This window comes from Pagrus major, chromosome 17 (assembly GCF_040436345.1).
Source record: "Pagrus major chromosome 17, Pma_NU_1.0".
NCBI lineage: Eukaryota > Metazoa > Chordata > Actinopteri > Spariformes > Sparidae > Pagrus > Pagrus major.
Window position 1 is genome coordinate 23,845,895 of NC_133231.1, and position 27,346 is coordinate 23,873,240.

A 27,346-nucleotide genomic window follows, 5' to 3' on the forward strand; every position below is an offset into this window, starting at 1 on the left:
AGTTTATCGGCAAAGCATGTGAGTCAATGCACCAATCAAATACCACCCGATTTATTAGCCCCAAAACAGGAGCCGTGCTACTTCCCAGCAGCGCCCCGTTCACCTGTATGTACCTTAACAGACTTTTATTAATGCACTGGTCCTCTGTACCTGCTGATACTTAAGTTCAGGGATTATAATTGGAAATGCTTTTGGAGTATCTGTACTTTTCACCCCTGTTCTGTTGTTCCCTTCTCTTAAAATTGATTTATTCATGTGTAAGAAGAGACTTAGAGCGCGCATTAGCAGAGGAGTCACCAGGAGTTCACTTAAAAGAGAAGAAAGGCATACGTCCATTACCTCCAGCAATGACTTGTGGATGCTTCGGCTTGACTCAGTCTGTAAAAATGTTTTTTTTTTGTGGTTTTATTTTCATTTGTCTTGATCTAAATATCTTATGAAAAAGTTTAGAAAAAAAACACCCTCATTAAATTTTCATAAAAGGAAATCTGTTTCCCTAAGAAATGTAGGGATCAAACTGAACATGCAAAAGACTGCATGAGGTCTCTTACTTTAAAATGCTTTTGAATGAAAGTATTTTGTGCACGCTTAGATCAAACTTCACATGGGGAGCTTTGTGCTCGAGAGGAGGTTCAATAAGTAAGTAAGTAAACTTCATTAATATAGCACTGTTAAGATGACTAGAAATGGAGCGCTTGAGAAAGAAAAGTAAGAGAAAAAACTGTACAATATGATGAAATGGACAAAATGTAACATTCTTCACCATGAAGTGCAATAACCACAACATTTAGTCAGATATTAAAGTACATTTTACAGGGTAATGTGCCTTTTGATATTGTTTATTGAAATAATCTCCCTCACTGGAGGAAAATGTAGTCAAAAGACCTGTATAATCCTCTTCCAAACGCTTCACTCTTTAATTCCCCGTGTTAATTAATCTTGGATAATCAAACTCTTATCACGCACACAGAGGAAACCAGTTAAAAGGCAGGGTGGTTGTAAACATTTAATCAGTCTCTTCCTCTTTTCGTTTCAACTCCTACTCAAGGTATTGAGGCCACAGAGAGGCTATTTTCTTTATTTGAGTCTTCAAGGGTTCATTAACTTGTAAACAGTTCATTTCAGGCTTTCACACACATGTGATGCGTAGTGTATCAGATAAATCAAATAGTGGCTCCAGAGAGGGCCTTTTGTGCTTTTAGTGGCTACAGTAGATTGTCCTACATGCTTGGGAGCGAGCTAACAACTACATCAGGGTAAGGCCAATTAAAACATTTTAAAAACGGCTTTATATAAGGTCTTTCACCGGACTGTCCGGTAATACCGATTCTGACCACTACGTGTTGGTCGAGACTCAGCCGCTTCAAGCAGAACATAATGACAGCCAATGAATAAGAGTGTAGCAGCACTACAGTCCATCAGGGCAACTGCGACACATCATTTCTCATAACAACAATTGAACTTCACGTGTCTTGTTTCACAATAAAAGCCTGAGTGCTTTAAATTTGAAACAGATCCAGGAAGTGTTGAGTTTGTATTAACAGCGTAATTCAATAACAAACAGGAGCAGTGGATCAAAACAAGGCTTCGTTCTGCAGGCTACAAAAACAGCGTTTAACGCAGCACAACCTGCACCAACTCTTTACTGATGAAAGTTTTCTCTTGTGGATTTCATTCTGAGAGGTATAGTGACACGTTTGATACAAACCAGGATAATCATAGCAGGATGCAACATGAACACCTTATCTAGACTGCACACAGATGATTAGAAACCAGGAGAAGTTTCTGAGAAATCATGAATTAACTCTTACGACAACGAAGGGTTTTGGAAACATAAATTAACCTAGAATTGAAATGAGCTTTGAAAGTTTTTACGTACTGTCTCTTTTAATCAGCTAATTAAGAGAGGGAGAGATTGAGCAGGAGCTGGAGAATGAAATGAGACTCACGGATATGAAAGATTTACAGTATCTGTATCTGCATTCACCCCACTTCATAGTTTTGATTAGAGGACTCTGAATATCCCATTAACCTTCTGGACGCAGTAAAGGGCAGAACTTTTTAAGCTGTCCCTTGGTTTAAAGAATAAGTTGCTTTTCAGTCCACTTTTTACAGCCACGGTTTTCCATTTGTTTTGGGTGATGTAATCCATTATCCATACGCATTTAGGGATAATAAGTGAATATTAATTTCCATCTCTTTGTCGGGTGCTCTGACCTTGGCACAAATAGGTGTCGAAAATGTTGTCGCTCTGAGGATTTAAAGCTTTTTCTCGTCAACTTATAACAAGTCACTCAAGAGTACAGTAGGTGTGTCAGCTAAGTGCTGAACATTTCTATGTAAATTTGGATGTCATCTTTCATGAGGGCTTCAAGCCATACAAATCTGAAATGACCTGCTCAAGGTTATCTGCCACTTTTCACGCAGCCATTCCCTCCCATTCTCTGTTCTTAAATATCCATCTCGCCTCAGATGTTGGCAAGGACGCTGGTTTCCATTTCTGAATGTCAAAGAAGCTTTCTCGCCACAGTATCACTGTAATCTTTGATGCTTTTCCTGCTCCTTTTAAGTCAGAATGTCCTCAATAATCCTACCTTGTGCAAAGCAATCACACTTGAGCACTAAGTTTGAGGCAGAGCTGTCATATGTTGAGGGTTAACAAGATAAAACATGATGAATTGACTGCCACAGACATTTATCTTTCAATTTATTCTCGAACGCCTCTGATAAAAGTTTTATAAAAAAGAAAGTCTCTTGAGCAAATCATCCAGTACAGCACTCAATAAGAAATGTTTGTCATTATCTGCAGATTATTCACCGGATTGTCGGACAGAAAGATTCTAGTCGTTTAACAATAACATATAATCTTATCTTCTCATATCGCTTTTGTCCACAGGGGCTGCCAGAATCAATGAAAAATGAAAGTACCCTGTAGCAGCTTTAAAAAGAAAAAACCTGCAGTTACCGTACGACTGAAAAAACAGACTTTGGCCAGAATTTAAAGGTAACTCAAAAAACATAGGGGGCAGCTTATCACCAGAGTAAGTGACAACTGCTGCTCTTTGCTTGCTCTCCTGGGGTGGAGCTAGCTACAATTAGCTAATTAGCTCATGGCTCAGTTACCCGTTGAGTCAGTGGCCCTAGAGTTTGTCCAGACTGGGACCTTAGATCACAGGGGGAGTCAGCACGGCCGACAGGGGCCCGGCTCGACTGGATTTGGCCACCTGCTGTTTGAGTGAACACGACTGGGCACCAAACTTGGACTGAATACAGACTCCAAGACCACCGTAGGTCAGTCTGAAGACAGGGAATACAGTATGGAGGTGATTAAAGTGGCTCTGACCAGGACTATGACTTTGGGGAAAACCAGACACAGCAGGCGGGGATGAGAGAGCCAACAGAGAGGTGAAAACGGCATATGCAGCCAGAATATTTTTATACCATACACTGTGACTTGAGGTTTTATAACAACCAAAAACTCACAATGTTAAAGTAAAAAAGAAAAAATCCTGGATCTATCCTTTTATCCGGATCCACATCAAAAGTAACTCGGGTCTGTTCTTGGCCGAAACCCATTGTCTATCCAAGTTTCGGGGAAATCTGTTCTGTCATTTTTGTGTAATCCTGCTGAAAAAAACTAACAAACCAACCATCAGACACGGGTGAAAACACAACCTCCTTGGTGGAGATAATGAAAATCTGAAATCTCAAAAGTTGGCCCAGCATCCAGCTGTTTAAAATATGCATTTGTGTGTTAAATAATATATAATAATTATGAAATATTTACATAGCTACACCATCTGACAAACAACATTCTCCAACAAAATATGCAACATGGAAAAATAAATCCAGAGGGATTTTTGTGAGCTCTGTCAGTGTTACCAGCTGCTGTTTTGTAAAACAACCAACAACAACTGGCATTTCATGAAGTGTTGACTGAATGAGGGCTGCCATCTGAAGAAATGTGTGTTTTCTGTATCCAAACTTCAACTTCCTCTCCTAATGTGACCCAGAAATACTCCACGGCCCTGTGACAAATCTGTGGACTCCACCAGGAGCCTAAGCACTCTGAATACTCAAAATGGTGGAAACAGGTCGGCAGGAGAACTCGCCAGACTTTTTTTCTATTTTCTATTATTTTTTTATGCTGAGAATCTACAGGGCCATGATTCCACTGGAGCTCTGTCTCCTCTTCCCGGAAAGAAGGCGAAAACTCAGATAAGATGTGACAGGCTGATAGCTGCTCGCTGTGGCTGCTTTGGAAAGCAAGACAGGCTCTGTTTGTCTGATGAGAATTGCTCCGGAGGAAGACAGACGGGGCCGGAAGATAGTGAGGGGAGAGGGAGAGAGAGGGCAGGAGGCGGGAGAGACGGAGGGCGGTGCAAAATGAAAATGAAACAGCAAAGTGTTGGACTGTCTGGTGTGACCTTTTGCAAATAGATTTTTGTAAACTCGCCCCCTTTTTTTTCCTGGAGAAATGAAGGGTAATGACCGTGGCATTCTGATTACAATGTTTTTTTTTTTTATTTGTGGAGATGGAGCATGCTCATATGCACACACATAAATATGCACTGAAACACATGCACACCCACAAACTCTAACAATATATGTGGTGCATGCCGGCCAATTTTCAGAGGAAAGGTCAGGGCTGACAATGATTTGAAACCCTTTTTGCTATTGGCCGACCGTGAAAAATTACAGAGGGATGCAGGAAAAAAGGAAGCGGGGAAGAAAAATCAAAAGGTTTACTCAACAGGTCGAGGCATAAATGAACGAGCTGAGGAGCAAAATCTGTACTCCTTTAATATTTTTGCAGTTTTACGTTCATATATGGTGAGTTTCAGGCTCATGTCAGTCATACTTTTAGGAGTAAATCTCATTTTATTCATCCTGAGCTTGGGAGGAGGGAGTAAGAGAGTTAAGGCAGGCAGAGATTGAGAATTTGAGGAGAAAGGAAAACGACTAAAGGAAGAGTGAGTGCACATGGGAGCGTAAAACAGACAGAAAAACGTGGCAGTGAAATAGAGAGAGCACAGGATCTAGCTGACACGAGACAGACAGCTGTTCGCTAAAAGCAGCATTGAGGCCGTACAGGGATGCAAATAGAGCTGACACTACACAGGAGACGGCTGCCAATCCATCCGACACGTCCTCCAGCCTCCCTCCATATGACAGACGATCCATAATTACCGCTTTCTGCATCTACAGGAGCTATTATGAATTAGTCCATAAGGCTCTACACCACTGATGGCAGTAGGTACCCTCAGGTATTCACTTGTCAAACGCCACTTTTTGTCAGGTGGTATTACAGAGCTGTCATGCTGTAATGCTCACATACAAGTGCCACGTAGAGTATGACACAGTGTGAAATCACTGATGCACGTTTTTTACCCACTGGTAATAGCATTTTCGTTCAGTTTTTTGGCTCGTGCTTCACAAGCCTGCACTACAGCCAACTTTTTCATGCCTCTGTTACACTAAATACATTTTAGAAGTCAGTCAGAGCAGCTTTACAGCCTCTCAGGGGCGTGATGAATCCCCATCCAGAGCTGCTTATTGCTAAATATCTGTTCCTGTGTGTCATACTTTTAAATAATGTACCTGGGTATCACTGACCTGAGGCAGGGCTGCACAATTAATTAGGAAATATTTTAAATCAAAACAGAAAGAATGACTTTGGAAATTTGAGTTTTTTTGGGGGGAGACATTCTGCTGCTGCACAAAATCACCAAACAGAAAGTCACCAGATTCATCGTTTCAGTTCTCTGTAAGTGTTGTTGCTGCGGCTCAGTTGCCAGAATAAAATGTCAGCAGCGGGTGGATCTTCATGTCGGGGTATTTTCCAGCCGTGTTGGTGGCAATAACACAAAACCAGACATTTTTGACGCAACAACAGGGCAATTTTCAGTTGTGTTTTTGGCGACAGAACCCTAACCATGTGCCTTAACCCGACCAGACCATAAGCACACTGTTGTCACAACATAAAATTTAAGATTGGACTTGGAAGAAAGATGGAATTGCAACATAAAGAAATGTACAGTTGTGTGGTTTGCCAACATTTAATATTTACGACCGGGTTGAGCAGCTTGAACCTTTCCATAACATCACATGACCTTCATCAGCAGATGGATTTTGCCTCGTCGTCAGAAATTGACAATGACAGTTGTAAATTTTAGCCCTTTAAATGTCTTTTTCGTCCGTGGTAGCTTGAAAGCTGAGGTCCATTGTTTATGCTTGACAATCAGGCAAACTAACTCAGTTTCTGTTTCTACCTATACCCATCCATCCATCCATCCATCCATCCATCCATCCTATATGTCCACCTTGGGCACAGCCCAAGATGATGCCTTCAGATGTCTTGTTTTGTCCAACCAAGAATGTAAAACCCAACAATATTCAATTTATAATGCAAGAAACCAGATAAGAACAGCAAATCCTCTTATTGAAGAAGCTTGAACCAGAGACTGGTTGGGATATTTACTTATGAAATAACTTATATAATTATTCTCTTATCATAATGACTATTAAAATGCCTACTCGTCTACTCCCTGCTGATACTTCCCTGATAAATCGACTGATCGTTGCATCTCTAGTGAAATCAAACATATAATGAAACCCTGTTTGAGTGAAGTTAATGAGCCTTGTCAACAACACCGACTGTATGTAGAACATGCTGCAACCAAAACAACTCGCTGTGTCAAATTTCAAACAAGTCAGATCTATTCATGCGAGTCAAAGGCCATCTCAGCCAGACATACTGTATGTCAAGTTGTAGGCAGTTGAAGTTCTGAACATTAACATCTCACGGCTTGATTGACGTGTTTATTATACAGTATTTCAGACATGGGAAGCTGTGTTGATGTCATCTTCAAACTGCTGTCTGAGACTTTTAGCGCTCTTTCCTCTGTGAAACAAGATATCAAAGGCTGTGTGCGAGTTGAGACCCCCTGCTGTTCCATATCTGAGAGGCAGTGAATCATTCTGACTCGGTCAAATGTGTTATTTGTTTAATTTTTCAGGGTAGATAGACACTCAAACATCAGATCTTTCAACCTGAGGAAAATGCAAATTAAATTATCGTCTCCGACTGTGACGTAAGCATGTCATCGTGTGTGTTTCTGTGCCACACAGACGACTGGGCTCAAACTGCTTACAAATCCCTGCCGCTAACTTTCTGTTTCTCATACTCCAGTTTTGCCCGACTAGTCGCCAGGCTCAGGGAGAATAATTGATCTAAGGAGCGGTTTGTTGTGTGTGTCCTAGTCAGCATTTGCTTTGCTGACACCTGCTGGTGCATCCATAACAAAAGCAATTAGATGCATGGTCCTCCAAGGAAACTCTGGCACTCCTTCATCCCCAATCAAATACATTTGCTGTGTACTCGCTCCATCTCTTTGCTCCTCTCCCGGGGTTTCAAGACCGTAACTTCCAGCTGACAGATTCCCCCATGCTCTGCTGCCTTTTGTTGTTATCTGATTAGCTGGAGCGAGAGACCAACGAGGATTCATTTCACTGCTGTCTCTCCTAATTTCATTCCAGGCTGTTTCCCAAACACTGCCTAGAATCTTAAACTTCTGCGCATACGTCTCCCGCTCTCAACACAGATACATGAGATACAGTATCTGTACCCTCAATGTAAGCCCTGAGTCGGACATGCAGCTACAACTTGCCGTGTATTTTAAAGTAACTCCATGATACCACTGCTGCCAAGTCGGGTGAAATCTTGTCTTTGATAAAACTGGCTGGCATTCACTTTAAGGAACAGCTGAGGAGCACATACTGAATTAGGATTTTATCAGTTTTTACACTGTATGTGATTTGTTTTGAATGCTGAGTTATTTATTCATGTTGTTTTTCCCCCAAATTTGGGACTGTGCGAGACAGCAAAGAAACCCATTGCGGTATAAATCAACATGGTATATATCACAATATAAATGATTTTTCTATATCTGTCAAGCTTAAAAATGGCCTTTCGCTTGAAATTCACTGAGAGCTGCAAACAGAGAATCTATTCAAATAAAAGAGAGAGCCAAAATTCAATCTACGTTTGGAATGATTTCTTATAAATCCTGCAGGGTGAAATGCTTTCAGCCAAGGAGTTTATATCTTCAGTCAGTCATGTTTATTGGGTTAAATTCCTTATTTGTTTGTGCGTATTGACATCATGCCTTTTTCCTCTTTAAAAACAAAAAAAACAGGATTTAATGTGTCTACCAGCTCAGGAAGAGCAGATACTAAAGTAATATTTATGTTTGTTGCAGGAATGTTTCTTTAATTTTGTTTGATTAGCTTGTTTTGTAATTTCAATAGTTGTTGGTACAGGTTTTTGGGGTCGACACTATACATCACCGACATGTTTTGTGTTGGACTTTAAAGGTGTAACATGTAACTTACTTTTCGCTAACTACTTTGCCATAGATGGATGCTAGTTTGAAGACAGGAGATCCAGTATGGAGGTGATTTACAGCTGCAAGGACCCAGGACTATGACCCCGGGGATGAGAAGACAAGACGAGCGGGGACAGGAGAGGCATTAAGCAGAGAGGAGCGACAGTGTCCTGCATCAGCATCTGTCTGTGAATTGAGAATTTATTTAAACCAGACTGAATTTGAATGAAGTCTGTTTTACGATGAGTTAACGAGGCAGTTTAGCTCGTCTTAGTTTTGCAAAAGACTGAAACCTGAATTCAGAAGGCGTACGGTTCTATTTTTCTGTTTAGTAAGAAAAACAGGCGTAAGCAGGGCGCCCTCCTCAGAGAAACAACCTTATAGGTCGAGAAAGCATGCTCATTTTAGTACATCTCTGCAACACAGTACATTGACATCTTTGACACGACAGCAACACTGTTGGTAAGTTAGTTTATTTTTTGAAACAAAAATTCTAACCATATTTTACACGTCGCACCAGGAAGCCTTTTGTTAATTCTCTAAGTCTCTCTTCTTTGCTGATGTGTAAAGTTTTCTCAGAGGCATCGCTCGTCTCTCTCTGGTCTAACTATTGAATTATTGATGCAAGAACAACAGCATGTGCTTTGTTTAGTTAATTTAAACAAACCTGCTGCTGTGCCTATTTTGGGAAGTGAGCTGCCTAAAATGTTTGGTTAGAAATAGCTTTGTTTCTGTGATGTGATGAAAATATATCGTTTTGAATTTTTGCAGCCGAATGTTTCTGTTGTAATCACTAGTTCATTACTTATATCACCCAGCCCTGAGCATAAAATCTCTTTCAGTTTTCAGCAAAAAGAAAAGCCATTAAAGGCTCAGATTTTCAGGCCGATGCGTTTAATTACTAAGTAGTTTGAAAGCTTCCTTCCATTCACACGATGACTGTCCAGTGACGGTGGCGACTCAGCGCTGTGCATGATTTGATATGACATTTCAACTATCAAGATAACATAAAGTTGACATCTCAGACAGTCCTTATAATCTCCCGTTCCAAGGCAGTGCCCCTCTGAAAGAATTAAGCCGGTGTGACTGTTCTAATAGAAAAAACTGTCAAGATCTGAAACCACTGAGAATCAACATCAAGTGCATCTAAACTTCCCAAATCAAACTGATAAGATCAGTGAGCTGTAGTCCCTGCAGGGCAATAAACGCGGCTTATTTTCTTTGCATAATTGGCCCAGAAACAATTCTTACAATCCCTGTTTGACCCCAGATAAACCTCACGGCTGGAAATGAGCTCTTGTGGGTGCAAGAATAAGTCGCGAGGCCTTTGAAGAGTGTTTTTTTTTTTTAGCTCCAATAATTTGGCCCAATAGGGAGGCATGCGTGTGGATTGAGTGGTATGCCTCACACTTAGCCTGGGCCTATGAGGCTTTAGAGAGATAACTTAGAATTACTGCTTATAAAGCTGTCTGGATTAAACCATTTGTGCATGCGTTTGTGTGATTGAGCTCTCATCTCATCCTCGATGTATTCTTCATTCACCTTTGGTGGAATTTTAAATTACATGTGTCGAGATGGAGGCACGTTCGTCTGAAAGAGTAACACAATATAAGTTGGAAGAAAGGAAGACGGAAACCACGCAACCATCATCAACTAAACAGCAGTGCTCCTTGTGTTTCACGTTGATTCGTCTGTGGGATTCAAATGAGCGGGAGCACACGTCGAGTGGGCTTGATGGCTCAATCAGTGCAAGTTAATTACAGTCTCAGCTGGGAAGAAGCGCAAGTTCACCTCAGCGCAGATTGCGGAGCACAGTTTTAGGGTCTCCTGAAGGGCACGTTATGTGAGCTGAGCGACGGAGGGAGGAACAAGGCGATGTGGCAGTGGCGGGGTGTTAAAAAAAGCAGTAGGCACAAACAAAGCTCCTCATTAGCTATTTGCGACTGCGGGGCATAGCTGGAAAGTCGCACAAAGTGAAAAACAGAATCAAAGGCATGTAAAATGGAGAACATCAATAAACAAGGCCTCTGTGTGACCAATGAAGAAGTAATTAAATTGCGTTGACAAAGTCTGCCTGGTCAAAGACACGACTGCGACGCCAGCAAAGTCGCTTTTATCTGTGTGGTGTCAGTTAAGAAAAGCCCAGAAAATATGGTTAATTAGTTCCTCTTTGGCTGCGCCATTGTGGGGCACATTTCTGAAAAGGTCTTTGATTCTCCTCTCATATTTATGCTCAGTTTCTTCAGGGCTCAAAGGAGCAGGAACCGTCTCATGACAGCAAATAAAAGGTTTGAAACTATGCAAAGGTTTAGATCGACTATATGAAAATAGTGCCTCAAAAGTGCCCAGAAGGCAGGTACCATTTTAACTCCTCCTGGGTGCTGCTATTTGGGAAGATTACCAGCAAGTTAACAGAAGGCTTTTACAAACTGCTTTTAACTGGCTGCACTGTTCTACTCTCGAGATTGTGCTGTGTTTTTCCTGTCACTTTCCACTGAGGACGAGCCCCAGTGTGACGCTTTGGACGGGCTTCAGAAAATCTGGCATTAATATGAGCTTGATGATATCTAATAAAACCAACATTGGCCCGAATGAATGTATCAGCATATAGAAAATTAATAGGCAAGCACCAGATGGTTCCATAATTTGATTAAGAGCCTGTCAAAGCTCCCCTCTGTTTATGATTTAATAGGGATTTTTTTCAGTTGTATTGGCACCAACATTTTCTTGTGTATTTATTAAGTGTATTAAGTCTCCTCTAGATATGTCAGTAAATGCACACAAAACTACAAACTCATGTCACTGAGTTCAGTGTAAGTGATATTGCTGTGTTGGTGTTCTTCCCAGAAAATCATAGTTAATGTTGTTCCAGGACCATCATTGTGTGTTGTGGCTGAGTGGGTTGTGTAGAAGTCTCTCACTCCTGTTTGGAACATACTGTTATACTGTTCACTCATTATTTTTACACCAAGTGCTTCTTTCCTCCAGAAAACAAGTTAGACTTCACAAAGCAAAGTACAAGTCTCACCTCTGTTTTCTGTTCTGTTTGTGTTTGTTCTGTTGTGTTTCTGTTTTCTTTGGGCTGCAGGGGCCCCTTGCAACCTTTTAGTCCACATATAGCAAGAAGCCAAGATTGGATCCATAGAGCAAATATTTTGTTTTTCGATACCTGCATTCGTGAAGCAGCTCACACGATGTGGCATTTCCTCTTTTTATAGATATTACAAAACCATGATTGGTATAATTCAATGATGGCCCTCAAACAACATTAAAAATGATGTTCCAGGAACAACACCTACACAGCGATATTGGACCTTGCCATCGAGTTCACTGAGTTCATTGAGTGTGTTGACAGCTCCTGGAGAGTACTGCTGCATATGTGAAAAAAAGTAGTTTAAAGCCTTTTGTTGTTCCAGAGGAGGCTGCATGCAATCTGATAATTTTCCTCCAGTGATGTCACTAACTGGCTAAGTTGCATTGTGGGTTCTGGTTCTGCTGTATCGATCTTGATCAATTGTTTTTAAACTGTCCATAATGAGTCCAACAGTGTTATATGAGAGCAATGTAGTGCCTTCATTGCCCACAACGCAAACTTGCCGATGAGTGTCATCACTGGGGCAATTTATAAGATTACATGCAGCCTCCCTCAAGAGGCACTGAAGCACTTTTACGCTACTTTTTCACATATTAAACACACTTTAATGTATAAAATTGATGGAGTTACTCTTTTTCATGCTACAATTATAAACTCTGCTGTATCACTAATGGAAAAAGTGTCACTTTGGTACATTTCTGCAGCACCCAGATGTTGAAATCATTGACACACTTTACTGTCAAAGCATAAACGCAAAGTATTTGAAGGAAAACAGCATTCAGACATGCTGAGGCAATCTACCACCATCCATGCTGAAAAGAACCAAACATATTCAAACACATCACCAGGGTTTGGCCAGACATAAGATCCATACAATAAAGCAGCAGGGCTCCTCTGTACTGTACTGCATTGTGTTTTCTATAACTAAATGCATGCGGCTTGAAATCCCTGTTGGCTCTCCAAACCTGAAGAACAGCATCAGAGAGCTTTCACAGAGCCCCACTCAGGCCTTGTGGGAGAGCTTCGCCACTTTAAAGTCCTCGATCATAGGGAGGATTTCACCACCATCAGTGCAGTCTGAATCAGCATCTGGGGCTGCTTCTGTGACGAGATGACGCCACTCAGAGCACTGCAGGGCACAACATGAGCAACACGCAGTATTGATCTTTTCGCCACACACTGCGAGACAAAGTAGTTCAACCAGACTTGGAGCTGTAAAGTGCCTCCAAAGTGCACCCACTCCCCCCATCCCCTCCTCGCTCGGAGTCTTATCAGATGTCCTTGTGTAAAATGTAAGAGTTTTTGAGAAAAACAAACTTTTCTCATACAGAGAGTTTTTGGAATCAGGCGCTCGAGAACTTCGAGGGGTTAATGAAAAGTCGATCAGTGTTACCCACTAATTAGAGATTTTTAACTATGATAATGCGAAGCTATTAAGCCCGCTACTCAGTCGTGTGTGAGCGTTTTCAGTCACATTGGATTTCCTTCATCATTTTTGAAGCAATTATGGTTATACGTCTAAAACTAATGATGTGCAGTGTATTAAGACACAGGGAGAGTGTGTGTTAAGGTGTGTGACAGGCTCCACTAGTATGCACGTCATGCAGGGTCTCACTTGAACTCGCTGTATGGGACATGTTTCTCTGCTTCCATGAAGCTACTGACTCATGCTGGGGTTTGACTAACCAGCAGGGACTGGGTGCGAGCTCTGCAATTGGTTGGCACCAACAAGGCCGGTCTGGGCTCATTAAATCCCCAGATGGCGAGGGCAGAAGAGCAGCGGAGTGAATAGCATTATTACCCAGCAGGGTGAGCCATGGACCAAATGTCGTCCTGGTCTGGCTCAGGACCGCCAAACCCCGTCGAACCACCTCTAGCTGTGAGCTCATCTGCTAAATGGTTTCTCTCACTGGATAAGCTCTTCACTGCTATGAGGAGACAAAAAAATACAGTTTTGCTTTGAAGTCTGGAGTGTGCAATGTGTTCATCTTCACAAACAAGTACATAAGGATGGTTTTACAGTATTTATATGTGGGGAACACAATGAAACAAGCTTTGTGGTGAAAGAGCTACTACTAGCAGATTTACATCTACTCCTGCAACCTCAGCAGTGGGTTGAAGTCACTTAAGGGTGATTAATTGTGTGCCTTGAAGTGTTAGGGCGTAGCTTTGGAGCTACTCATGTAGCCTCACAGATTGACAACACGTAAGGACTACAACGCCAGGAGAAACCAGGAGGAGACCGCAAGAACTATGGTTGTGTTTTGGCCTACTAGATATACTCCATTGCAAAGCTTCTGCTTGCTGGCATCGCCACTCTATCAAAATATTAATATAGGTAAATAGACTTATCTGTAGATTCTTCATACTGTGTGACATGATTCTTGCGTGGGTGGTAAAAGTGGTTTGTGATGTTTGCTAGCTAGCACTAGCTGCAAGAAGTCGCTAAAAGTAGCCAGATGACGTCATACACACATTTACATTTCAGCGACGACATCGCTCACTCATTTACATAAAGCGTAATGGTTGTGTCGTCTAGCTGCAAAGTCTCAAGTTGGCAACGCTGGATTTACTTGGTCAGCATTATGTTTGAAACAGTCACCATAAAAACACGACTCGCATTTTGGATTTTTTCAACCTGTGATTGTGTTGTCACATCAGCAGGAGAGCCGTGTGTTGAGGAGACTTGCTGTCAATGATGTAGCCTATTGAAATGATCGAAACCAACACGGTTACCAAATTACATCAGCACCCACTGGGTGTACTTAAAAGCTTTCACAAATTTGTCTTGTTCTGTCTCGGATGTTATTACAGGTTTGACATCGCTGACAGCAGCTTCCTATTTCATTCTGCGCTGCCTGACACAATATTGCTGTAAAGAGTCTGATTTGAAATAAATGTCGGAGCATAATATGAAACAATTGGTGTGTTCTGTCATCAAATGAAATATGGCGACATATCACGCAACCCTATTGGGAAGTATAATTAAAGTGTGATACAGTCTGATCTAGTACTATATATATCTGTCGAGGGCTGACATGATGCTTATACCTACAGTATATAGAAATCAGAGATCTACAGCAGAGAATCAGGCAGTTAAAACAACAAAATGACAAAATCAACAAAAGGATAAAAAGCCTTTCAACCATCTGTGGAGGATACTTTTGTGCCCACCGAAACACCTCCACAAGCAATTTATTGTAACCTACAGAAAAGGTTATGTGCTGGCCTGTGAAGGTCTACCACAGGCACTTCAGACAGTTCAAGTACTTTGAAATATTACTCTTGGCAACAAAAGCACATGCAGCTGCTTGATTAATTAAGCAATAAATAAAACCCCACAAATTGGCTCAGCACCTCCTGCCTAGCCTAAGCCCTTTTTCTTAGCTTAATCGTAAATCTATAAATTTAACCATGAACCATAAAATGCCGTCCTCACACTGAGGACCGACCATATTGACCTCATACGTCGCACAGATGCCCCCACCTTGAAAGTGTAAGACTCAAAATGGTCATCGCAAAGACACACATGCACACACAATGTGTGTCGTGTCAACAGTGTGAGAGAATTCGCAAACAGATGTAGCGACCCATCCGACTGCTTAAAAAGGAGAGCTGTTCCAACAGTGCAGATGGCTCTGGCAGGGACGAAATATCATCCAGAAACCCTGCTGTTTCTCACAGCCTAACTCACCTCCCACTTAACACCACCCTCTCATGAAACAAATAATGGAGATGTTCTCGATCAATGGAGCATAGACTATGAACAGGACAGTGTTCTTTCTGGTTTCAGATTTAAAAACTGAAAACATCCACAAAACGGTAACCCGTCCTTGACATTTGTCTCCATCGCCCACAGAGTTTCATCCGCACATCAAAGATTTTCAATACCTAAGAAATACTTTTACTTTTTTTTCGTCCTCTACTCTGAGCAAAAGCTCATTAGCAAGGTGCTGTTTTTTAGTGTATCCAACTCATCACAATTCTACACCAAAGACAATTTTAGCGCTTTTCAGGAGGAGAAAAGAGGAGGACGTCTGAAAAGCGGCATCTTCTTTGGGTACAGGAGAGACTCATAAAACAGAGAGAAAAATTTTGGCTTCCTTATTATCTGTGGCAAGCAGACAGCTGGGGGAAACTGAGAGGTTTATGAGTAATAGGATGAAAAATAGAGCTGTGGGCCCTGCCTCTGTGATTAGTTTATATTTGCCAGGCTTTGTGCATCCATTTTTTGCATCTCACTATATCATCATTTCACACGGGCACCATCGCAGTTTTTAACGGACTCAGATACCCAGAAGAAATTTGTTTCTTACAGGCAAATTTAATCAATCACATGAAAATACAGTGTTTTTTTCTTTGTGCAGTACTGAAGCCTTACTACTCTCCTGCTAGCGCAACTATTGGTGCTGCCAGTTGTGCCAATGCACTTGGGCCGCCTAGTCTCAAGGGGACACAAATACTCACTGGCCCAATCCCAATGTCCACACCACCAGACTCACAGACTTTGAGGCACTTAACCCACTAAATCCAAGAGGGTTTAGGGCTATCCCACTATCAAATTGTTAAGGGCAAGGGGGCTCTCTCACAGACATTTTCAGCCCTTTTATGGCCACTTTCTGTTAGACTGCATTTCTGCAGACTTTGTCAAATGGAATTACCCGTAATTTACGGTGTTGTAACCTTAAATACAGGGTTACCATGGGTTACCAGGGGACGCCCAAAAACATTTCAAGGAAAACCATTAAATCCGGATGCTTTCATTATTCTATATGCAACATTTTTTATTCACAACCATAAATCTTACATTTTCTCCGAGAGCTGACCGTCTACTTAAATCACTCAGTTTATTTGGCCTAAACAATAAAAAAAGTAAGACTATGTTGGAGAATTTGTTGTCAAAATAAAAGGCAAAAGCGTCCATTTGGATGATTTAGACTCAATTTATGAGGGAAAGGGGGTTGGTTACTTCACTGAGAAGTTGCAGGTGTGCCACCTGCCACCTGCATTTCCTTCTTGTTCTGTAGACTGAATAAAACTAACTTAACACAGTACTCTACAGAGGGCGAGAGTCTTTTCTTGTAAAATGTCAGCTTTAATCGGTAACACCATTGTTGTTAAGATATCAAGATTTAATTAACTGGTGAGAACATTTAGTCTCCATGGAAAAAAGTTATAATTAGTTGTGTCTGAACCATAATTTTCTAATCTAATAACTTTTTAAAACTTTAATCAAATCAGAAAGTCTATGCAATACAATGAGGATATGGTTGCAAAATATTCTAAATAATATTTGGTAATTGTTTGGATTTTACTGAAACTGAAAATGGCTGTGTATGCAGCTGTTCTTTTGTTGCTGTTATCTCGAGCTCATGAGTGAATTGTTTCTTTATCTCGAGAAAACAAACTTTGTCAAGAGATAATAACACAATCAACCCATTAACATGAGAAGAAAAAGTGTTTCAGCTCATTACTTATACTGTAATGTACGTCAGAGATCAGGAGTACCATGCCAGCGTGCATAGATCGCGTCTTGACATCTGTAATTAAGCTGAAAGTGCCAGATCAAGGAGTACCCATTACTGGTCAGCACATCAGGCTGTACTTCAATTAAGGTCTAGCACAGACAGAAATCGTCCATGTCGGACAGATCAAACAAAGAGAAGCACATTCAATCACCACAGCTCTCCCAAGACACTAACCCAACATGGCGTACACTTCAGACAGCATGTCTCGATCAGCGTTTTGCATCTCACCCATTTTGCATGTTTTCATTGAGTTTTCTAATATTGACACATAAAAAATGCAGGCTGTGGCTTAATTCATGATAACTCATGCTGCTTACGATGACTGACTGGAACCTGTTTACTCATGATGGATTGAGTAATTGGCTTTTTGTTTTCTGAAGACAAGTAGATAAATTAACCTGTTATCACGAGAAAACAAGCTTTGTTATCTTAATAACAAAATAATTAACTGTTGATCTCAAGATATGACATTAAAAAAATCATGAAATCATGTCCATTCTCAGCTTCGAGCTGCTAGCTAGCTCAGCTCTAGTGTTTTATTTCTTTATTGATTTAAAAAAAAAAGTTTTTACCCACTTTGGCCAGCAAAACAAGCTTATTACCACCATGAAAATTTGTCATAATAAATGTTTCAACAAACAGTTGCCCGTTGATTCTTTGTTTATATAAAATATTGGTCAGTGTAGTTTTAGAGCGTTATTATAAGCAGATTATGGCGGAAAATTGGGTAAATTACAATTTTGAGTGGCTTTAAAGTGTCTGTCAAAACTCTGTCAACAGTTTTCTTAGAAATGGTGAAACAGCAGTGAGATTTAAAACTTTGCTATTGTTTTTGGAAAGAAAATAAAGCATTGATATTGGAGAGTCCCTCATGGAAATTAGGGCAATTTGCCATTTTCAGCTTGTAGCTGCTCGCTCCGAAGATTTTGTTGTTTCCTGAACAGGGATTTTAAAATGGTAATATGTGGCACAATGGCATGCTTATACCCACAGTCTACATCCAGTGAGTCAGACTATAGTAAACAGGACTGTTTAAATCTTTGGAAAAACAAAAATAATCAAGTTCACTGGGATTTAACAGCACGGTTGAACACATTTGTTACAGGCAGGAGGCACAAAGCCAATTGTTCCCAATTATCACAAATAAGGCTCATTTAGAAGATTAGAAAGCACGTGACACGTGGATCAGCATATGAACATCAGCCTATACGAACACTTACAAGTAGGATTTATCTCTTTGTGAATGAATAATTCATTCATATAAGCATGCTCCGAATATCTGTGACACATTAATTATAGAAAGATCTATTACTGCTGCAATGCATACTAAGTAATTATTGGATACTTCTCGCATTATTGCGGTTTGACTGCGATCTCATTCCCAGTTACATCCAACTGCTGCTTCATCTTCATTTTATGTACAGTCTGTAGTGTGTAACAGTAACGAAGTGAGTCAGCCACTGCAGATACTTTTATTTTGGCCTTGAGATTTTTGTCTCATCAGTGTTTTGAGATGATTTCTCACATTCAGCTTGTATCTTGAAGTTCATCATCTGCTTTTAGTATTTGATCCTTCATGGTTTGTTTCCTTGGGAACTCACTGTACTGATTTTAGTGTTGCTTAACCTTGTGTCCTTTAACCACTTCTTATATAACATTGAATACAGTAAATACAAAAACAAATTTCTTCTTCTACTGTACTGTCTTTTGGGGGTTTTTGTTTGTGCCTTTGCTAGGAAAGCATATTGTTTTTAAAACATGTTACATTTACTGATATCAGGCTTACTCTTAATTAGGTCAGAAATACAACGTAGTCCTTCCACATGAAGTAAAATAACCCAAATAATAATAGTGGGACCAACATTGGACAGGTAGTGCAAAGAAAGTTTTCCTTTTATCTTCGTGAGTTCATGCCAAGAGCCTTTAGATGGTCTGTGTTTTGCCCGCGGAGACTCCATGCAGCAATGTTGTTGCATGAGCTTGTATGGGAGACTGTGAGCAGCTTTGAAGCTGTAGAAAATGGGGAAACCTGCCAGGGAGCTCTGCAGGCAACACTGGCACCACTCTTTTTCTTTCCATTTCTGATGGAAAAAAATGGTGTTTGCTTTAAAAAAAACTTTCCATCCCCTGAGGTGGATTTCTCTCGTGTGTGCTTTTGCGCACTTGCATGCACATAGTGTGTGTATTGATGTATGAACCAGTCATGGAAGAGTGAGGAAGATCGTCCATGTGAAAGCAGAAAAACAACATGCTGCTGCATCCCCTGAAACTCCTGAATGAAAAATGAACCCAGCCCTGACATGTGCTTTCACATGGAACTTCAGCTGCACATGGAGACCGAAGGAAAGAAGGGCTGAGATGAGTTATTGCTGTTATAAATCCAATTATTATACAGGCAATTTCATAATTCAAAAGCATGTTTCATCAAATAACTCTACATGAATAAGACAGAAACACAAATTATGATAAACGTTGTAATGCTTGAAGAATTTTAGCATTATAATAAACTATAGATCTATAGCATAAGTGGAACCAAATGCGGTTTGTCTCACTCCCATTAATATCTTAATATTGATTTTAGCCATATTTCCCAGCTCTACTTATTGTATCCTCTCCTCTCCGACTTGAATCTCCTCTTCGCTCCTCCGAGCACCACTAAGAGAACTGAAATGACCTCAGTGATGGAAGACCTCAATCGATTTCCAGGTCACATGAGACCGGAGGTTGTGGGAGATATGAAATAAGAGAAATGAGATGCAGCTATGATGTATCCCACTCTTTGGATTGTGGAAAGTCCTTCTGGGAAACTCAGTGAACACTAACTCACAGTGATGCTGCAAAGAAGACTGGGAGAAAATGGGTTCACCAAGAAAGTAAATTACAACACTTCATTATGAATGAACTCTTGGAGTTCCATATTGCATTTTAATGTCTTTTCCTTTTTTATTTAAAGCCATGATGTGAATAGTGCTTATTGCAAGAGGGGTTTCTACAGTAAGGGTAGTAGGCTGTTAGATGTTTGACGATGCACTGTAAAATCTGAATTGACTTAAAAAACATCAAGGGAACCGATTACCTCAAAATGATCAAGTAAAGTTGTTAAAACTTTTTAGCTCGTACATGTTAAATTTAACAGTCTACTTTTTAGTTTACTTGGTAATTCTGATGCAATTGGTTTCCTGACCTTCCAAAAGTAAAGTCAACTTTTAAAACTTTCTGTGTATAAAGTTGGTTTGTGATCCGCCAATAAACACAAACAAGAAGGAGAAGAGGAACAAGTGCAGCACACAGTTTTCACGCTCATGACGTCAAACTGCTGCTCCTGGATAGCCACGCTAATCTTCATTTTGTTTATGTCTGCTTCCCCATCGACTAGAAGACATCCGTACCATGCTTCCCTAATGCCTTTGCAATCTAGATCTCCTTCGACCCTATCAGCATGCTACCTTATGGACATTTTACACTATTTTTTACCATTTGATTGACTAAATGATTGCTGGAATTATCTAATGAAAAAATTGAGAGATAAATCAGTGATGAATATATTCATTAGTTTTCTGCCCTATACTTCAGAGACCAATAAAATAGATAGTATAATTCGTTCCTTATCTTCTGTATACCCCAAAAGATTATTAAATTCTATTGACTAAGGTTTTAGCAACCTGTGAGGTACAGTCTGACATAATTTATCGTATTTAATGACAGTGTGAAGAATGGAGCCAATACCTGAGATAAGCACTGAAAAAGATGATTAAGTCCTGTGCAGTGTTGCAAATTGAAGTCAGGGCATTACTCACTGAGACTCCGCCAATCAATCACGCATTCTTTATTCACCTCTTAATTGGAAGGAATGCAGTTTTTAATCCGACAAGCTGTCTTCTGTCGAGATGTCGCCGCTGAATGTGTATGCTCTAAAGTCTAAATGACACCGTAAATACCTTGTGACGCGGACTGTGTGATGGAAAACGGCAGCTCATCTGCTGTTTCCCAATAACCCGCTGCTTAAGTGCAGCTTCTGCACTCCTGTCGCAGACCAGATGAAACAGTGGCTACGTTGAAAAGCAGACAAGTTGTGCAGATTAGCAAAGACAGATGAGTGAACTTTGTCAAAACTGATACACTGAAATGCTCACTTGTTTATTGTAATTGATGGAGGTGACAAAGTTACAACTGCTGCGAGGCTTTAAAATACCAAAATCAATCATGAAGCCGAAGAAATAGCTGTAAGAGGATGTTAGCGTTCTCAACAATACCTGAGTCATTGTTCTTCCGTGTCTGTAAGGAAAACGGTAATCAGCGTTTCATATTTAGCTGTACTAAGAAAACAATTTGAGACTCTAGAGGGTTTTATCTTGAAACTTTATTGACATTTAAGTTGCTTCCACCCTTTTTTCGCAGTTTGATTTCGGGGGAAAGACAATCGGGGTGTAGCTCTTGTGCACAGATATCACTAACAGACTGAGCTTGTGCCATCCTTGTTCTTATCGTGTGTCTCAAAGCTGTGAGGCTGTTTCCACAAAGCGAACAAACATGAACCATTGGAGGAGCAGATACATTCATCTGCAGAACATGGTCTCCGGCAGGCATTCACAATCCATCTGTTATGACAGCTAATTACACGAGGAGACTCGCTGCCTGTTGCATTTAAATGACAGTATGACCATTTTTCTAAGGGCTGTCAGTCACAAACAATGTTCTTGCTTCATGCGCAAGAGTTTGACCACTGGACTGTCTCTGCAAGATGTGATTATTTGCAACAGTCAATGCACTAACTGCACAGATGGCAGGTGTAGCTAGCTGTCAGCATGGACCTACACTACCACTAGGGTCTCCTTCAGAATAGGCACTCATTAACGGAAAACTCAAACAATTACTTTGTGATAATCAAAAAATCATTGCTGTAGTAATTTATGAAGTGAAATGCCAAACATTTGCCGATTCCAGCTTCTCAAATGCGAGGCCGTGTAATTTTTCCCTGTCTTACATCATCATAATTTCCAAAATTTGGGGGTTTTGACCTGTTGAAGACGTCACCAAGGGGTGCAGGATTTTGTGTCTAAAGACCCAATAAATTTATTTTTGATGAATACATCTGATATATCATGAATTTACAAGGACAGCACATTTATAAAAAACAAAAACAAAAGACAAAATGGTGAATAATGTTGGAGAACTGGGCACACAAGTACGAAGGAGCAAAATGTAGGAGGTGAGGAAAGGGAAGTAGAAGAAATCATGAAATCAAAAAGGCAAATGCACAATGAAGCTGCTCCTAGTGGACTTCTTTCATCTCATCCCTTGATGCTGAAGTTTTGGTGTTGGCTCTCTTTCCTCTTTCAGCTTTATTTTTTCCACAGACGTCAGATGTCCAAAAGAAATCAGAGCTTTGTAACAAGAGAACAGATTACCCATGTATTGCTCATTATTCTTTGCTTTGATCTGCATCTATTTTTTATAATCTTCAGTTTTCCAGCAAAAAATGCCAAATATTTGTATGTTCCAACTTTTCAAGTGTGCCGACTTGCTGCTTCTCCTTCATAAATTGAATATCAGATACGAACCAAAAGGAAATTTGAAGCAATGAAGCATGTCCGGGGAACCGTGATGGGCTCTTTCTACCAGTTTCAGACATTTTATAAAACAATGAATCATTTAATCAAGAATATGATTGGATAAACAAATAAATAACCAAAATAGTGATTGCAGTGTTTTAGTTGCAGCCCTAAAGCAACAAACGTCAATCAATAAAACAAAAAAAACAACAACAAACAACAGAAACCAAATAACAACCAACCAACAACTACAGAGAGCCTAAAAAAAGTCATATACAATAACAAAAATGTCCAACCCCCAACAAACGACAATAACCAACCAACAACAAACAGCAACCACCAGACAACCAACCAACAATAGCAATGAACCAAAAATCTACCAACCAACCAACAACAGACACCAATGATCATCAACAACATCCACTAACAAGCAACATCAACCACCAAAAACCCAACCAACCAACAACAAACAACAATACCCAACCAACAACAAATAGCAACCACCAAACAACCAACCAACAATAGCATCAATCCAAAACCAAAATGACCGGACAAAAAACAACAAATAACACAGACCAACAACAAATAGCAACCACCAAACAACCAACCAACAACAGCATCAACCCAAAACCAAAATGACCGGCCAAGCAACAGCAACTCGCCGATCAACTAGCAAACAACAGCAACCAACTAAGAAGAAAAACTACATTTAAACTGTTTTGTTTACCAGCATTATTCTTCACACATCGAATCTATTTCTTCCTGTGATCAGTGTTGGGACTAATTCTCATAAAATCTAATGAGTCATTTACCAATTATCTGTTAAAAATATTCAGTTTTAAATCAGTCACATGGGACAAACAAGTGAAATGAGGACAGTGCCCGAAAGAAAGGAAGCAGGAAAAACAAGTGGAAGGAGATTAATTAAGGAATGCACCGAGAGAGGAAACCCAGTCTACCTGCATCGGACACTAATGTGTTCAAACGACATTATTAATCATTGTTTCATCCTTTCACAGACCAGTAGGGATTGAATTATTGATCCCTGTGGTGAAGGTAAACACCCTTTGGGATGATTACAGTGTTGGAGTGTAGACTCAATCCTTCATCCCTGATCTTTTTTTCATCTTGAGTTAGGTCTCTATCATTATTGTGATGAAGGAGTCGTGTTGCCTTCACTCTTTCTTCTGAGCCAATACACTCACACGGCAGCAATCTTCACACTATCACAGGTGATTGATGGCATGTCAAGGTTAAAACTGCCACCAGTCTGCAACAGCCAGGAAGGAAACAATATCAACACGAACATTAACTTTCAACTCGATTGCCCATTCAAAGCTTTTTGTCTTCCAGTTAACCGAACTGCCACACTGCTCACTCACATGTTCAGACTATGATAAGTCTGAAACCACATTGTTTGTGTGTCTGTTTGTGTGCTCATCAAACACTTTAAACCATCATTTTCTGAGACTACACTGACAGTACACACAATATGTATTGTTGTGTTTCTGCAGGGGCTTGTTGCCTTAAGTGTTTAAGTGCTGTCTCCACATCTTAATGCAAGACAGGATAAGTGCATCTCCACCACCTGTTTTAATGCATATTTCATATTAATGGAAAAAAAAAAAAAAAAAAAAAATCCTGTGTGGAGAAAATGGCAAATTTGAAAAACACTGGTATGACTTTAACAACAAAATGTAACAAAGTGCAATGGAAACAGACTTTGTAAATAAGTCATTTTGTAAATGATGCATGTGATTTAAACTTTACCTTCTATTTCACTGGAGAGACCAAAAATGGCAGCAGACAACAATGTCAGACCTGTCTCTGTCATTTGAGGTTTGACTGGTGCTCTTTAGATCATCTTGTTGCATCCTTTTGACCTACAATGGTTTAATGGCACTCAACTGGTGAATTAGCACCACCAAGTGCTTGTCCCGATGTCCCCAACCGGGCCTGCATAATATATTGTTTCAGCATTGACATGTGGCCTGTGCAACAGTGACATCACAGGATGTGTATTGTTAAGTAAGGTAAATTAACTGAGCACTTCTATTGAGCTATTCAAGTTCACTGGTGAAAATTCCTGATTTCTTTTCATATCACGATATAAATTGAAGGTGTTATGTCCCCGTAAGGCCAGGGGATATTTACCAAAAACACAGCTGCCCAGCCCACTGGCACCAGCAGCACTTTATACCACCCGGCCTAAGTGGCAAGTAGGATCAGGTGTGTGGTCCTCCACGCCCGGGCAAGGAGGAGGGGGGAGAACGAGGGCAACACCTGAGTGGAAACAACACAAAACACAACACAAACATGCCCACAACACCAGGGCTGTAACAGAAGGAAAATATTGCTATACCAGTTTTTCCAATATCATACAGCCCTATCAACTTTGCGACCACTGATGGCAGAAACCAGGTTGAACACTAATCATGTCATTAGGTCCTTTTAACAGTTAAACTGGTCGGTGTGACAGTCGATGAATTAGAGATATTCAAATCGTAAAAATATTCAAAAAGTTTTGTCTGAAAAAATATATTTTCCATCATTTTTTTTTTTCCTCTTGTTTTTACCGGTGCCTGGAAATAAATTGTTACTGCCAGGTATTGCATTATTACAAGCCTGGGTAGAATCACATTATCACCGGGCTCCGGTAAAATTTGTGTAGCACACAGTCTGTTCAACACAAGGTCAGTGTCAGTCGTGCTGCCATGCTACAGTACATACAAATAGCAGATCTTTGAATAATTGAATAATCCTTGAATATTAGCATTTTTATTGGCAAGTTGATAATACTTCTTTATCATGTTTTTTTTTGTTAATCAATTATATATACGTATATAATTCAGACACCTCTGATTCAGTTTAAATAAACCTTGGGAAACTAAAGAATCTCTTATCTTTAAAATGGTTGATTTGAGGAGAATCCACTGATGTTCCCATGTTTAAAAAATGTAATTAAGCTGAGACAAAATTACTTCCCCCAGCTTTCACATCTCCACACTGTACTTCTGACCCGTGTGATTCATGAGAATCTGAAAAAATTATTATCGGACACTTCACTGCAGGTGAAACCAGCCGTGCCAGAGAGCCACTTTCTAATGGAGCTAACTATTCAGTCCCACATTCTCATACCTGTTGGCACACCACAAGTCACTTCAGTAGCTAAATTGCTAAGTGCTTTTCATCAGGGAACAGTATTACAATTTGATTTGTTTATCCAGATATAATTAAGTGTCTCTCGGCTCAAGGCGGCTTCTCATCAGAAGTGAAACCCCCCACATCATGCGTCTTAAGCTCAATTAGGCAGCTAACAGCATCATGTCATAGAACCCAAGAGACCCCACCAGCAACGAGATTGTAAGCACCATGCTGTAATGTAAAGTTTAAAGACCACAAACTAGATGGTAGTACAGTAAGTCGAGAGTGTAATAGCCTATATGAAAACACAAGCTGGAGAGAAATCCATTATCAAGCCATCGAGGCTCAAATAAATTATTACAGACGCATCCTGCGACGCATGTAGAGTGAGCTTTTGTTGATATCTTAAATGATTAATACCAAGGAAACAACAACAACAACAACTGTACAAGTTATTGAATTTGTAAGCAGTCATTTTTAATTCTACTTAATTTGAGGGTAAAATCAAGGACTATTATTAACAGCACACTCAAAATGTAATTAGAATACTAATTTAATCACAGTTTTTGATTATGTTTTCAGTCACTCAGAACACTCATGATTGTTCCTGACATCAGCACTTTTTAAATGTTTTCTTCAGTCAGAGGGAGTTCAAATAGACCAGTGCCTCAACTTGAAAGTTTACTGAACTCTACAATAGTGAGAATAGCCATTTGTCGGGACACCGATATTAAATCAAACACTCTATAAAGATTAGAGGGACACAGTAGGCACTGAAGCAGAAAACAGTGGGGGTCATTATGGTCAGCAGCCAAATGGAGCATTTAATTGCCTAATTGACTCTGCTAAATATCATCTCTGAGACTGTCCATATCAAGCCATCCTGGAAATGTTATTTTTGGTACCTCTGTGCTTATACTAAGTAGTGGTGTTAGTACATCATAGTGTTCAACTTATCTAACGTGCAGTTTTATTTTGCTGTAAGTGCTTGCAGTGGACATCTGGAGAATATCGGCATATTTATTTAAACACTCTGTCGTGCTTTCAAAAAATGTAAGGATAGAAGTGCTTCCTGGACTCAAATTGAGTTGAGAGGTGCCTTTTAGACAGGGAAACAGGAGGACATAAAAATCAAAGAAAAGTCCAAGGCACCCTTTTAAGAAAATTGAAATGCCTTTATTGTCATTACATGGCCATGGGAGACCTTCAAGTAAACTTCAAGGGAGTCAGGGAGTCAAAATCCTGTCTCTGATGTTAGTCACTCTGAAAACTCTGATGTTAGTCATGCTAAAGATGCTAGTTCTTATCTCTGTCATCTGATACCCAACGTTTTAACAGGGTAACAGCTACCATCTGTTTGTATGTTACTCATGAAGTTAACATTGATGAGCATCAGCTGATACGCTCAGATCGGCTTTGGTATTCTTTAAAACTAGCTTGGAACAAGTCTCTTCGTCAAGAGCCTGAAGCCATGCTAGCTGCTCTAGTCAATCAAGTCAGTTTATTTATATGATACATATTCACAGCAAAAGTTATCTTGAGACATTTACAGAGACCCATGAACAAGCACTTGGTGACGGTGGCAAGAAAAGAAATGCCTCCTAATGGGGTAACATTCAAAGATTTTGATTGAAAACAGTC